General features: G+C 44.6%; 1 pseudogene; it reads left to right on the forward strand.

Moving 5' to 3' along the window:
* Positions 1–3,586: 3,586 nt before the first annotated feature.
* On the forward strand, positions 3,587–4,704 carry LOC127316316 (NADPH HC-toxin reductase 1-like; annotated as a pseudogene).
* Positions 4,705–11,575: the final 6,871 nt, after the last annotated feature.

Genomic DNA, 11,575 nt, shown 5'->3' on the forward strand with positions numbered 1-11,575 from the left:
CTTTCCCCCGAGAATAAGTCCACTGATCCGGATTCTCATTTAAGTTAATAGTATACATTATATGTTGCAGCTGGTTGAAATGATTGTAGCCTGCGCATTTAATTATGGGTCGCTGGCTTTGCAAAATATATATTGTGGAAGCAGTTCAGCTTCCAACTTTATTTTAGGAATATAATCACAGTGCAGGCTGGTGTATTCTCTTCTGCTAGCTTTTGTCAGCACCAACTGGATGATCTATAGTCTTTTCTACTGAAGGACACTGCTTGACTGTACAAGTAGCACTAAAATTTCCCTAGTGATGAGCAAGTTACTACTACTAATAGAATAACTATGGATTATCTATGCTATTATAACTTCTGTACTGTTTGTGTCCAGCATTTACTTTCAATTTGCGTTTTTGTTTTGTTTTGCGTTGTTAAGAAGCATGAATGGCATTGTTAAGACGAGTTATTGAGTCTTGGTCATGCTCTTCGAGTGCATGCTTTTGACAAAGATATGGCATTTTGAGTTTTGGGAATTGTTAGTTTTGGATCTTTGCCGGTCAGTATGTTATGCTACCTAGCTGTTCCTGCTCTTTCGTGTTGAGATGTTTTGGTCAGTGTGCTAGTGTATTCTCTGTGCCCATTTTTCTCTGGGCATTTAATCATGAGCACCCAATTAGCCTTCATTAGTCATTCTTGAAAGGGAAAATTTGCTAAGAGACACCGTTATTGTTTGACCTTTGCCGAAACACTGCACATCGTTGGATTGTGTCTTTACTCAGTACCATTACAATTCCGTGACATGTTTGCCAAAACACACCGTCAAACCCAAAATGGGAAGTTTGATTTTTTTTTTGCTTAGGATGACCATCTAGTCCGGTTTAGAACAGGTTGTTTTCTTAGTTAAACTTTTAGACCCTGGTCGTTTGTACGTATCAAGCTAGAACCGTTTTTCTGGCCTCTGTTAGTTCTGTACGTACGTATACTCTTCAGGCACCCAGGCCCTGTGGCCATCCATGGCCGCCGGGAGATTGTGCTCCAGAGTGGTGCTGCTCATGATTGCGGCCGGGGGCGTCCGTGAGAACGGCTGAGGGCGCCGGTCAATGGCTCGGACCACTCTTGGCCGGGCGGCGTGACACCTTGTGTTGCTGCGGTCGATCGCCAATGGGGCGGACACGGAACGGGGACGATGCAGCCAGAGGTTGGGGACGAGGTACGCGCGCTCGCCGGCGGTGAGAAACGGAATAACAGCGGCTGATGAGATGGAGGATGACGGTTCCCGCTAGGGCTCGTCGTTAATCTGATCGATGCAGCCCTTCGTCCCCTTTATCGCTAGGTGTACAGGAGAAATTTTGGGTTTCTGTTTTCTAGATTAGATGGAAAACCAGTTTTGTTCTAGGTAATCTAGTAATTTTAAGATAAACAAAAATAATTATTTCTGTTTTTAGCGTGTGGTGTGTTTTGGAAAACGTACCGAAAATAATAATGGTACTGGGCAAAGACACAATCCAGCGATGTGTTTTGGCAAAAACCGGAAAATAACAATATCCCATGGCAAATTTTCCCGTTTTCTTAATTGATTATCCAAAATCACGTCTTCTAAAACAACAGTAGATAAGACTCGGATAGGATTGATACACCAAGGACGCAGCAAGCTGTGACTTCACAGGTGAAACAATGCATCTTACACCCAAGATGGCACAAGTTCATATTTACACCCAAGATGAAAGAGTTAGAGCGTTGTTTCAAGAAGGGAAAATTTAGAAGACGTGATTTTGGATGATCAATTAAGAAAACAGGCGTCATCGGCATAATGGGAATTTTTGTGCAAACCCTAACATTTTCGCTTGTTAACCAAGGAATATTTTGAGATACTGTTCGCCAAGGACTAGTTAGGCAATGAGTCAATTGGATTGTTGTCTTTTCTAGAAAGACAAACAACGACATTTCACGAATATGTTGCAGAGTTATTCGAAACACACACCTCAAGCTATGATCTAGCAAGCATGGAAATTGCTCAATAGAAATAATATAGAGAGTGGATTTTGTACACTAGTAGAAAAACCCATTTAGTACCGGTTTCAGATGACCTTTAATACCGGTTTTAGTACCGTTCATTACGAACTGGTCTAAAGGTGCTTTCACGTGGGCACGGAGGAGCTCGCGGGGCTGGAGACCTTTGGTACCGGTTCGTAACCCGAACCGGTACTAAAGGGCACCGGTGCCATTTTTATATCAAATTTTTTTAATCTATTTTTCACTCCCTCCTTTTATCTATTTTTCCGAATTATTTTGCACTTCCTCTTTTTATCTATTTTTTCAGAATTTCTAATATTTTAGTTATTTGACAAGTTTAGTCTCTAACTACACTTATCTCTAATCAAATTACTTACTCGTGGTCAAACGTCCCGCTCGGTCACTCATCCTTCCACTACTCCAGCACTAGCACGCTTAATTTCCGAGAGCCTTCCATCTCACTTCCAAGTGCTTCGCGCGCATGTTATTGATAATAGTATCATATCAATCCTATTAACATGTTGGTCACGATATCACACTTCTTTATTGTTTGAATTTCACATGATTATTTTAATAAACAAATGTAAAGATGTAAAAATAATATTGAATAAATAAATAAACAATAAATTTTTAATTATTTTTTACTTTGTAAATATATTTTAGTTTTTATTTTTTTTGCAAAATCTAAAACTTTAAAATTTGTAAATCTAAAAATTTACTAACTTTTATGGTTAAGTAATAGTAATCTTTATGCAGGAAAGAATTATTCAGTTAAATTAAAAAAAAAATATAATCCTGAATTTCTGGCGAAAACTAAAATGTTCATGCTTTCATATTTCCATTTGGAATTTTGAGAATCTAAAAATTGGCTAACCGGGTAATCCCAGGTAGAATTGGATGTAACTTTTTCCCACGATCATTTTGATATATTATACGCTTTTTTCCGACATCGTATGCAAAAGTTAATGCCATTTTACCTTTTTCTAAACTTTTTTATGCAAAAAAGATGAAATTCAAATTTGTTAATTTCACTGAATAGTAGGTTGCATAACATACAAGAATCAGAAAACATTTTATTTTGTGAATTTTCTATCATATTCTTTTATATTTTACAAAACAAAAAAATGCGATCCAGGGGGGTGGAGGTGCGTGGGTAGCAGGAAACCTTTAGTGCCGGTTCGTGTCACGAACCGGTACTAAAGGTTTTCCGGCTGACGCCAACCCTTTTGCACCTGTTCGTGACATGAACCAGTACTAAAGGTCCCGCACGAACTGGTACTAAAGGTTGTCGGCGTCCTAGACATTGAAACCGGTATTAATGCAACTTTTAGTACCGGTTCGTAAGGAAACCGGTACAAAAGGCCTAGACGAAAGCCTAGTTTTCTACTAGTGGTAAAAATATCTATTTTTGTCACCCAGATGGTCCACAAGAGGGCTAGGATGACTGTGTTGCGCGCTTCCAGGTGCATGGGAGGTAAGTCTTCTGAGAGTGCGTCGAGTAGGGCCGAAACATCGGTGTCCGCATGGGGACGACTTGAGGGGGAGATGGCACTCCAAAGAGGACAGAGGCGAGGGCAGCCGACAAACAAATGCAAGGTCTCCTCTACGACGCCGCCAGCTTCGCGCCGGCCATCGCCGGATGCCAGTTCGTCTTCCTCGTCGCCACGCCGTTGGCGCACGAGGCCGCCGCGTCTAAGGTAAGTGAAACTGAAACTCAAAACCACGCGCTCTAATTTGTCATTTGTAGCATGGATAGTTTCCATTAATCTGCAGTAAAACCAGTTCATGATATGTTCGCTGTCCGAGCATGCTGATCACCAACTTGAGAGATTGATTTCTGGTCTGTTCCAAAGGGGAATAGCATATATGGTGTTGTTCACAAATATACAGTTTCAGGACAGAACTCAAGAGTTGAGTACTCAACTACTCATGCTGTATTGTTGATACTCAGTGTTACTATCTTTTGCTGTCAGTACAAGACTGCGGCGGAAGCAGCCGCGGATGCGGTCCGAGTGATCCTCCGGCTATGCGAGGAATCCAAGACAGTGAAACGCGTCATTCACACCGTATCCGTATCGGCCGCCTCGCCGTTGACAGAGTCCTCAAGCGCCACCGCAGCGGTGTACAAAGATTTCATCTGTGAATCCTGCTGGACTGCGCCTGACGTCGATTACCCTCTCCGTAACCCTCACTTCGATGCGAGTGCTCTCCTTCTTCATATTGAAACATGGACACCTGATCTGAACTTCAGATGCAAAAATGGCAATCTTGCTCTTTACAAATTCATGCCAAATTATCCTCGAAGTGACAATGTTGGGTTTGGGTGGTCTGCAGAATTACATAGAGTCAAAGCTCCTGTTCGAGAAGCAGCTCCTGGCCTACAACCACGGCGAGAGCGCGGCTTTCGAGGTTGTCACACTGCCATGCGGCCTCGTCGCGGGAGGCACTGTCCTCAGTCACGTGCCCAAGACGGTAGAGAGCGCAGTGGCGCCGGTTATCGGGCGCGAGCCTTACTTCACGCTCCCCAGGATCTGTGAGGGTGCAATCGGAGAGAGACAAGCTGGGCGAGCTGGGTTTTAGGTACAAGTACAAGATAGAGCAGATACTAGACGAAAGCATCGGCTGCGCGGTGAGGGTGGGCGCCCTGGCGCATCCAGGCTCGTGCAGCAGAAGTGATGAACTCCGGCTGTGTGGAGTGCACAAGTGATCATAGTGATGTCCTGCACTTCACAGACATACAAAGTAGTACATGTGTTAAGGGAAGGAAGCCGATGTTGAAATATTGGGTTCACATATAGTATATAGTGGCCCACATTACATTTTAGATTTTCATATAAATCTCAAGCCCATATTGTGGCAGCCCATGTAAGTTTGAGCCTAAGTTGGTACCAACTCACTAGGGAGTGGTAAGAGGTGAGAAGTTTAGTCTCACGTGAAAAGTTGGAAGGAAGTTAGATCACCTTATAAGGTGGGTTGTTCTACGACCAGCATGTTTGGCAATTGATGGGAAGAGGAATGGGACTTAAGATGAGGGGGTTGGTGGAGGGATTAGATATGAGACTTTGCTATTTAGTCCCAATCCTTCGTTTGACAATGGTGGGAATTCACGTTGAGAAATTTGCATGAACCGTTTTTGAGAAGGAGGATCGGCCGAACTGGGTGCCGCTCGCCATTGATATGGCACGCCTGATGCACGTCAATTGGATGCCGTGCGGGAACTGGCGGGACGTTCACCTGCTTGGTGGTGGCTGGCGGCTCAACCCACCGTCGGGTGCCTGTCCTGCCCATGCCTCGGCACAAGCCAGAGCGGACCATGGAGATCCAGTGCAGGCGGCAGTACCTGCCGCCAAACCTCCGTGCCAACCCCACCTACTCTATCACTCTGATCGATGGCTCACTTGGCGCCGGATCGAGACAAATAGGAGGAGGATCGCGGGATTCCTCGGCGACCGGGACTACCCGTATGGTCATTTTTGTGGATATGCTAACTAGGTACACCGCGGACAGACCCTTATCTCCAGTAAGCCAGGGTGGCCCAAAGATGGTGGTGAGGCATATGGCTCAACTGGGCGGCCTAGTTGCCAGAAACTAAAGAAGGAACGATCGGGTCCGGAGACAAGCTGCCGGATCCAGCCCATGATGAAGGTCAGTTGGATCCGAGATGCGCACGACAAGGAATCTCCTGTGTAGTTTAGGCTTTGTCGTATCCGGTAAGATCTCTACCTTGTAACCCATGATCCGAAGCCTTTATAAGCCAGATCCTGGGAGCCCTTGAGGCAAGACACAACTCATTGTAGTCGCACACCTGTTGCATTATAGTGAATTATAGCAACACGTAGGATATCGCCGCCGTTGCGAGGTCTGGAGCTAGGTGACTCCTCGTCCCATGGCTCTCCCTCTCTCTCCCCTCTGCGAGGCTCCCCTCATCGGAGACTCGTAAAATAGCAACGAAAATTGGCGCCCACCGTGGGGGCAGCGATGCCGGGAGGCCGAATCCAGGTGGGATCCGCCATCCCAGGCATCGGTGACACCGCCTCCATCAGGCACGTCCTCTCTACGCCGGCAACATCCCCATCGTCCCCAATGAGGAGTGTTGGGTTCCGGCAAAGGAGAACGCCATCCACTGTTCCGTCATCCCCATTGGCGGAATTCACATCTTCATTAGCGAAACTAATTGCTCTGCTAGATTTGCCGGATCAAACCCCACATGGACCATCGTTGAGTAGGATGTGTTTGCGGAAGATCAATCTAGGCAGGCTCGACCGTTGGCCAGATCCACCACAGGTTGGAAATTTCCAAAGCCCACCCAAACCACCCCTTTGGTGAACATGATGGTGGAAGACCAATGCATATCCGCCCAACCTTCGCCGAAATTTCAGAAGCAAATGTGTCACTTCGTCTACCACGTGGAAACCACGTTCGGAATCGCTCTCGAGGGGAACGCAGGATCCAAAGTGTCCATCTTAGAGGCATTCGAGCTCGATCTCGATGATGTTTCACCGATGAATTTGGAGAAATATGATGATGATGAGCTGGCACCAGCTGACCAACCTCCAACCGCCCAACAGGATTTCGCGACCGGAACCACCAACCTGTTGCGGTAACCCAGCATACCACTTGGGCAAATCGTTGACAGATGCATGTAAAATGCATGCATTAACTTTGTAGTTTATGTTATTAAAATACTTATTATATTACAATTTTATTATATTTATTGAGACTAACCTATTAATAGTCGCAAAAGTGCAAAAAATTCTTGTTTTCTACTTTTGCTGTGTAGGAAATAGGCAAATATAGTCATTCCTGAAATTTGTTCCCACGATACTTTTTTTGAAGATTGCCCCGATAGGCCCTGAATACAGCGTGAAATGCAACAGTGCCAATTGAAAAAGTTGTGGGGAATTTTATTATCTTGCTTTTAGACATAAATTTCATACCAATCGGAGTTTGGATGCTCCCTTGGTTGCTATATTACTTAAGGGTACAGATGCAGTTTTGGATCCTGAAAATATGTGACGTGATTGACTCAAACTCCTTACATATTTGAAGATTTCGTCCAAGAGAAGATTTGATGGACTCATAAAGGACAGATGGGAGTCCTGAGAAGGTTCTATAGGTGCCCACAAGCCCCTAGATATAAGGGGTGTCCATCATATGGTCAAGATTACACCTCCATCGGTATATATTGAGAGAGATCTTTAAATACATCAAAGAAGGTTCACAAGTCCCACTCCCTCCCTCCCGAGTAGCTCCCTCTCGGGTGACTCCGGAGGCCCCCTGCCTACCCAACCTTAAGTCCCCCTCCCTCACATCGCTCCTGTCCTGGCCGTCGTTGCTGCCACCGACGGTGATGGCGGCACCTACCCATCCAGAACGGCGGTGGGTATGAGAGGAGTCTCTCGGCCGCGTATCATGGGGGTTGGTGGGCCTCGGCGGAAGGCTTTGGGTGGCACGGCTAGTCATGGTCGGGGCCTAAGCGCTTCCACCGGAGCGGCGACGAGGAGGGGATGGTGCGCCGCTAGGCACCCGCCCGCACGGTGGTGCCCTAGGCCGCCTCGATCCGATCTTGGTCTTGGGCCAATATCTGGACCGGGTTGACCTAGGCAGGTGTGGTCCTGGTGTTTGTCCTTGCCACGCCGATGGGCTGCGCTGGTCCGCCCTCTCAGTCTTTCGATGTGGTTGGTATTTGACCACCGGCGAGGGGGCTGCTAGTCTTGGGAATAATGGTGGTGGTCCTCGGTTTCCTCTCGCGCCAAGTGAAGATCGGTCGAAAGCTTCTTCCCATCCGGCTGGCTAGATTGTCATGTTCCGGAAGGCTCTGCCGGCGAAATTCATTTGTGATCAATGCCTGAAGATTGCTGAATTTGGTGTATTCGGTCATGTGCACCAATGTTATAAAAATCTGAACAAAAAATCTAGATATACATATGGATATTATATGTCCACACACAACATTTCGCAAAAAAATGATATTTTTTGTGACTTGTGTAAAAAATGACAATTTCAGATCTAGCAAAATAGCCTTTTACGAGATGTTGTTTTGTCTTTTTTGCACAGTCCATAAAAAATTCCCTTTTCTCACAAATTTTTGTGTAAACATAGCATATCAAGATGTACACCTAGATATTTTTTCCAGAATTTTTTGATATTTAAAAAATTAATTTAAATACATTATTCATAATAGATGCATTTGCACCTATGAGTCAAAACACCATATCCTAGATGTAATTGGTATCTATAGTCTTAATCGGAAAAAAAAATTGAAAGAAAATTCTACTGGCATTCGCCCGTTTTCTCTGTAATCCCGGTTCGTTTGGGCCTTTAGTCCCGGTTTCCAAACCGGGACCAATTAGGAGGGACTAAAGATCCTCCCTTTTAGTCCCGGTTGTAAAACAAACCGGGACTAATGGTCCCGCCACGTGGGCTGCTGGCGTGCGTCGAGGAAAATAACCTTTAGTCCCAGTTTGTAACACGACCCGGGACTAAAGGTTATTTCGTTATTTTTTTTAATCCATTTGGTTATGTCCAATTATTTTTCGCTCCTCTTTTTTTTCTATTTTTTCAGAATTTCTAGTATTTCAGTTATTTAACTAGTTTAGTTTCTAACTACACTTAATCAATAGTCAAATTACTTACCTGTGGTCCAACTTCCCGCTCGGTCACCCATCCTCCCACTACTCCAGCACTAGCACGCTTAACTTCCAAGTTTCTTTCCCATCCCGCTTCCAAGTGCTTCGCGCACATGTTGTGATACTAGTATCATATCAATCCTATTAACATGTTGGTCGATGTCACACTTATTTATTATTCAAATTACAAATAATTATTTTAATAAACAAAACTAATGACGTAATAACATGTTGTGGTAATGGTATTATAATTATAATTTTTTTAATTTGTATTATAATAGTTTTTTAATTTATTATTTTTTAATATTTTTTTGCCAAATTGGAAAATTTGAAAATCTAAAAATTGGCTAACTTTATGGTTAAGTAATAGTAATCTTTATGCATGATGTAATTATTATTTTTAAAAATTTAAAAATATAAAATTCCGAATTTCTGGTAAAAACTAAAATCTTCCTGCTTTCATATTTTCATTTGGAATTTTGAGAATCTAAAAATTGGCTAACCGGGTAAACCCGGGTGAAATCGGATGTAACTTTTTCCCAGGATTTTTTTGATATATTATACGTTTTTTTTGGACGTCGTATGCAAAAGTTATTGCGGTTTTACCATTTTTCAGAACTTTTTTGCAAAAAAAATGAAAACTCAAATTTGTTAATTTTCCCTAATAGTAGGTTGCATAACATACAAGAATCTGAAAAGATTTTATTTTTTGAATTTTCTATCATTTTCTTTTATATTTTACAGTGTTAAAAAAGGCGATCCACGGGGTGGGGGTGTGGAGGTGCATAGGGAGGCAAAAACCCTTTAGTCCCCCTTCGTATTACGAATCGGGACTAAAGGTCTACCCTTTAGTCCCGGTTCGTAATACGAAGGGGGACTAAAGGGTCCAAACGAACCGGGACTAAAGGGTTTTCATGATGAACCGGGACCAATGCCCCCCATTGGTCCCGGTTTGGTTCAAAACGGGGACATTTGCTTGGGACGAAAGGCCTCTTTTCCACTAGTGTCGGCACGATCCTAAAATAAAATGTGCACGGCGTTCGTGTGTTATTGTTGTCCACAAGTCAAATTGTTCAACAAAAAAGCCTGCCGGCCCTGCCGATGGGTCTTTACACCCGGTTTGTATCACTAACCGGACAAACCGGGACCATTGCCCCCACTGGACCCGGTTTGATTCAAAACGGGGACATTTGCTTGGGACGAAAGGCCTCTTCTCCACTAGTGTTCACCTGGGCATTGAAAAAAAAAATGATGCCATACTTTTTTCTGTTTTTGATTAGGGTGTGTTTATATCCTAGTCGACTAAGATTTTCTAATTCTATTTGAAATGATGTTATATATCACAAGAAGATAATTTAAGGTAACATAGTTACATGTATCTAGTCTATCAGTAATAGATGGAAGAAAAGCTGAAGTGAAACAAGCCCAAGGGTCTGCGATAGTCGGTTGATTTTCGCCTTGATCTCCTCAGGGCTCTGTGAGTTTTTGTTGCTCACTGCAGAGCTCCTTCTCCGTCGGTATCAACGGCCGCACACTGCCCCTCTACACGCACAAAAAGCAGTTCAGCGTCTGATCCGTGGGGTGCGTCCACGCTATCGGCGTGTGGTCGTCCATGTTATGGACGTTGTGTGCCACGAATACTTAACTCGAAGAAATAAATTTTGCATAAAGCATATGTCAGGCATCAGAAACACCTAGTTGATCTTCTCCTTCTCCATCGGGGGCAGAAGCTGAGAGGCTCTTCAACCTCTCCACCAAGAGGCATTGGGATCGCCGACCTCCTCGCTCTCGGGTTCAACACCGTCGAGGGCAAGGTGTACCGCCGCCACCTCGCCCAGCCCCGCGAGCCGCTGCTGCGCTTGTGGGTCCGCTCGGTATCACTGGCCTGTATTGCTTTCATAATGGCATGTGTTGCTTTCATAACTATATTGCAACCACAGTGGCCTGTGTTGCAACCATAATGTTCTTTGTTGCAACCATAATGGCCTTTGTTGCTTTCATCATTATGTTGCGACCTTATGGTTGCAACAAGGGCCATTATGGTTGCAACGCAGGCCATTATGGTTGCAACATAGTTATGAAAGCAACACTTGCCATTATGAAAGCAACACAGGCCGGTGATACCGAGCGGACCCGCAAGCGCAGCAGCGGCTCGCGGGGCTGGGCGAGGTGGCGGCGGTACACCTTGCCCTCGACGGTGGTGAACCCGTGTTATCACCAGAATTTGACCAAGTCGGAAGTGGGCCGCGATCAAGGTGGGCTTAAAGATTATATACGGAAGAAATACGTGAATCGGCCTTATATGCAAAGTTGGGCTAGATTGCCCATATATCTGTAATATAGTAGATCGCATCTTAGATTAAGAGATAGAGTTTTATCCGTGCACGGTTAGGTGCACGTCTAAATTAGAAAGTCCCCTGGACTATAAATATGTATCTAGGGTTTATGGAATAAACATCAACCAACGTTCAACCAACAAATCAATCTCGGCGCATCGCCAACTCCTTCGTCTCGAGGGTTTCTACCGGTAAGCATCATGCTGCCTAGATCGCATCTTGCGATCTAGGCAGCAGAAGCTTTATGTTGTTCATGCGTTGCTCGTACTAAAGCCTTTTTGATGGCGAGCAACGTAGTTATCATAGATGTGTTAGGGTTAGCATAGTTCTTCGTATAACATGCTATCGTAGTGCGACCCTTGCATATCTAGCCGCCCTCACACCTATCTTAGGTGTGGGGGCGGCACCCCGCTTGATCATAATTTAGTAGATCCGATCCGTTACGGTTGCTCCATGTTCTACAAGGATTAGTTTAACATCTGCAATAGTTAGGCCTTACAAAGGGTTGGAGGATCCAGCGGCACGTAGGGTGTCGTTCGCTAGTCCTAGACAGGATGTTCCGGGGATCAACCTCGTGTTGGTTTTTAGGCCCTATCTAGGATCGGCTTACGAT

Source organism: Lolium perenne, chromosome 7 (genome assembly GCF_019359855.2).
Source record: "Lolium perenne isolate Kyuss_39 chromosome 7, Kyuss_2.0, whole genome shotgun sequence".
NCBI classification, from domain to species: domain Eukaryota; kingdom Viridiplantae; phylum Streptophyta; class Magnoliopsida; order Poales; family Poaceae; genus Lolium; species Lolium perenne.